The sequence below is a fragment of the Mauremys reevesii genome, linkage group 7, assembly GCF_016161935.1.
Source record: "Mauremys reevesii isolate NIE-2019 linkage group 7, ASM1616193v1, whole genome shotgun sequence".
Lineage (NCBI taxonomy): Eukaryota > Metazoa > Chordata > Testudines > Geoemydidae > Mauremys > Mauremys reevesii.
This window is the reverse complement of record NC_052629.1, coordinates 39,430,206-39,434,273: the sequence shown is the minus strand read 5'-3', so window position 1 is coordinate 39,434,273 and position 4,068 is coordinate 39,430,206.

The following is a 4,068-nucleotide window of genomic DNA, read 5'->3' as shown; positions in this document are numbered from 1 at the left end:
TACAGGCAATACTCAGTTCTCCCTCTCTGGCCTGCAAGAGAACAGAGATCATCATCCTAGGCTTCCTAGTGTTTGACAAGAACTTGCCTCATGAGGCTAGGACAAGACTCAGCATGATCTTTGAACAGGAGGGGACTTAGCCATTGTCAAGACAGCTTATTAAAAATACATCTTAATATTAGCAGACTGCAGTCTCTTGGTCCTGAAAAATTTGTGTGGCTTTTGTGCAGTTTTGGATTATTGCAATGCACTAAGCATGCAGTAGCAGGAATATTGTCAGCTGTGGACAGAGAAGATTCCATCTACATGCTGGTTTGCTGGTGTCTGGCAGGTAGAGTTTAAGGCTATTGATTTAATTTTTAAAACCCTTGGTGAACTACATCCCAGAACCTTACCACATTTGACATACTGCATAGGACCTGGCATTGTCAGCTTAGATATTGCCAGGCATTGACAGATAAGAACAGACCAGGTTTATTCAGAGAGCATAAGGTTAGAAGGGCATTTAGATCATCTAGTCGGACTTCTTGTATATCATAGGCCCTGAAATTTCACCATTACCTCTGCATTAAGTCCAATAACTTGTGTTTGACTAAATATCTTCTCAAAAGGCAGCTGGTCTGGCAGTTTGTTCCAATGGTTAATCACTCTCACTTTAAGAATGTATGTCTTATTTCTAATTGGAATTGGTCTGGCTTTAACACCTAGCCATTAATCACCTCTCAGTCATCTTTTTGATAGACCAGAGCACAATCTGTTTAGCCTAAGTCTCTCCTTGTAAGGCATTTTCTCCAGAACCTTGAATAATTTTTGTGGCTCTTTTCCACATCCTCCAATTTTTCAACATTTTAAAAATGCAGACACCAAAACTGCACGTAGTATTCCAGGATTGGTCTCGCCAATGCCATACACAGAAGTAAAATCCTGCTCACTACTCCCCTGTTTATATGTACAAGGATCGCATTCGTCCTTTTGGCCTCAGTATGGGACTGGAAGTGAGGATCTTCAATTTTGCATGTTAGAGAGGCCTTTCACGAATGATAAAGCGGGTCATTGCCCTTATCTGATGGAGAAAATAGTAACAAAAGCATTTTATCACTAGACAACGTGTCTTACTTATTTTATTCTCTGTGTTTAAACTAAAGAGCATGGATCTCTTCTTAAGTATCTGCATAATCACACTTCTGTACCAATTGATAGATTACCTTCCTTATGGAAATGAGTGGGCACAAAGGCAAATCAACACTGGTCACCCTTTATTCTATTTAATTTACTTCATTATTATTACCAAAAATATATTGTCAAGTCATGTACACTATCCCGCAATGCACCACAGAACTGTACATGTTTCTTTTGTTTGGTCATGTTGTATGTGATCAATTAAATAATTAAAGTGGTTTAATTAGGACTATATGTATTCATTGGTTGCATGCAACTTCAATGGCAACTACAAGCATATCTGAAAGAAATGACTGTCTTGTGTTACTCTGAAATCTTGATATCCTTATATAATAAAGACGTCAGCCCCACACTATCGGACAAAGCATCAAACATTAAGCCACATCCAGGATTTGGCATGGTGCAATCTGACTGAAAAGACAAAAACCGACATATTTACCACAACTCCACGTCTAGTTAGTTTTTGTTAAAAGAACAAGCTCTTTCTGGCTGAATTATAGTGAGTAACAAGTATTAATCAGCCCTCATTACATTTCTATTACGTAAATGCTCTATGAGGCAATTTTGTTTTGAACGCACAATATTAAAAACATTTAATATTACTCATGTCTCTGAATATATATTTTTAGAAGTGAACAAACTGATTGCATTTGCTTCATTTAACTTGTTTGTAATATAACAAAGCTTTCCTGTTCTTTTACACTGATGTTTTGTAGAGTAGAAAATGCTATCGCACTGCACACTATGATTTATATAGTATCTGAATTGTTACATCCAAGATTTACTTATGTTTTGGGGTTTTCTTTGTGTGTAGTCACTCCAATGAACATACTAATTGGAGAAAAGTTTTCCCCTATGTAATTCCCATAATGTTTGTGCAGTAAAATAACCTCTTTCGTTGTTCATGTTGTTCATAATTCCTGCTTCTATGCTTGGAACTTATAAGTATACTAAGCAACTGTTTAAGGCCCAGGTAGTTCAAGGGAGCCTTGATTTAGTATTACCTCAAAATATCATTCATCTTATTTAACGTGAACTGTTTAACAAGTGTATTAGGATGTGCAGTATTGGGATTTTTTTTGGATTGTGAAAATAATAAAATTAGTATTTTTAGGAGGTGGTAGAGGGTTGGGGCGGCACTCAAAATATTTTTGCTTAGGCCTTTCAATGAGTAGCACTGCCCTCTGCTGATTATATATTTGCCTCTGGACTGAACCTCTCTTGACCAAAGGGTTACAGAATTCAGCCCTTTTCAAAAGTGTTTGAAAAACCATTTCCTAAGTTCTAGAACACATTTTAAATGTATAACAGTTTTTGGAACACAAACATTCTGGCCGAGAGATGTTAAATCATTTACAGTTTTTCACTCTTATCTGTAATTCTGGCACTGATTTATGACACAGACAAGGTAATATGGGGCGAAAGGCAAAGGCTCCAGGACTCACATTCAAAGGAAAGTTGAACTGCAAAGACTAAAACCAGATCTCCCAGATTCATTGCACCTTTGAGTTTGAAATCAGTGTGGGCTGCTTTAATTCCCTTTGCACAGCAGATGGCAGAATTGTTCTCTTAGCTATAGGACTAGGTTTACCTTTAATGTCCTGACTGAAGAAAGCCTTTAGCTGCAGCGGAGATTTGTTTTCTTTTCTTCTTATACTTTTAGCTTATGCAATCTGCACCTGGCACTGTAGAAGCCACTTGTGGCAATGGCTTTTTAAAAATCATTTGCTAGTGAGGTCTCAAGCACTGAAACTGCCAGGTCTCCCTTCTGGGTCAACATCAAGCACCCAAGGTAGACGAGTTTTCACCCAATCCTTCACCGTGGGGTTGCCACTGATCCCTACTTTTGTTATTACTCCACTTTTCTCCCACATTTCATCTTAGAATGTGAGTATCCTGCACTGCATGGTTATATTGTAATGCCTGTTTGCCTAATTGTTTTATATTAAATAAAATCTTCGATTGTATCACTCATGTTGCTCACTGTCCTCCACTAAATTAAATGATCTGTAACTGCCTTGGAGACTTGACCCTTAAAAAAGTCAGTTTGGTTTTATGCCTTATTTTAACCATTTAATTGGGAATATGTAAATCAAAGGTTAGAGGCAGCTGAGCTCCAGAACTTCAGACAATTATTCTTCACTGCTCTAGCAAGTCACTGCTTCTTTTGGATACCCAGCAGCTTGCTTTCTTCATGCAGGCAGGGATTGCGAAAGAACACATCTACCAACAAAAAAGTCCTAAAAGTTTCTCCTGCTCATTTAGTGGGTTTACGTCCAATTCAGTTAAAAAGGGACACATATGAAACAAACTGCCGTATGGAATTCTAGGAGAAATATACGTGCTCTAGCCTTTAGGGATGAATGGATCCCATACATGTTAACCATTTGGAGGACACACAAACAGTTCCACAATGAGTGAGCAGCAGTGGCTGCACATTCTTTCCTCCCATCCCCATGCTCACTCTGAGTAGAAAGCATAACCGGAGATTCTGCTGCAATTTTTAGAGAATGCCCACCTCTGTGGATTTCAGTTCTAGTCTCCTTACCTCAGCTGTTTCATTATGCCTTCTTCTGCAGAGGTCCTTATTCTACACAAACTAGCCCTGGAGTGTTGAAGAGTGGACAAGAGGATGGTATGACGTAGAAAGGTGGCCCAATTTTGGGGCCCTGCACTTGGTTTCCAGCCTCAATAAGGTCCATCCTATTATCTCCTGTCCCTCTTGGCTATTAAAACCTATGGCTCAGACACAGGACCTATTATTAGCAGAAAGTGTCATTTCCTCTCTTCAGGACGGTAAGGTCACAGCATCTCTTAACCAAACAACTGTTTATTTCTTGATGAAGACTATCTTGACAGTGGGATTCCTGCTTACTATCACTCAGTCAC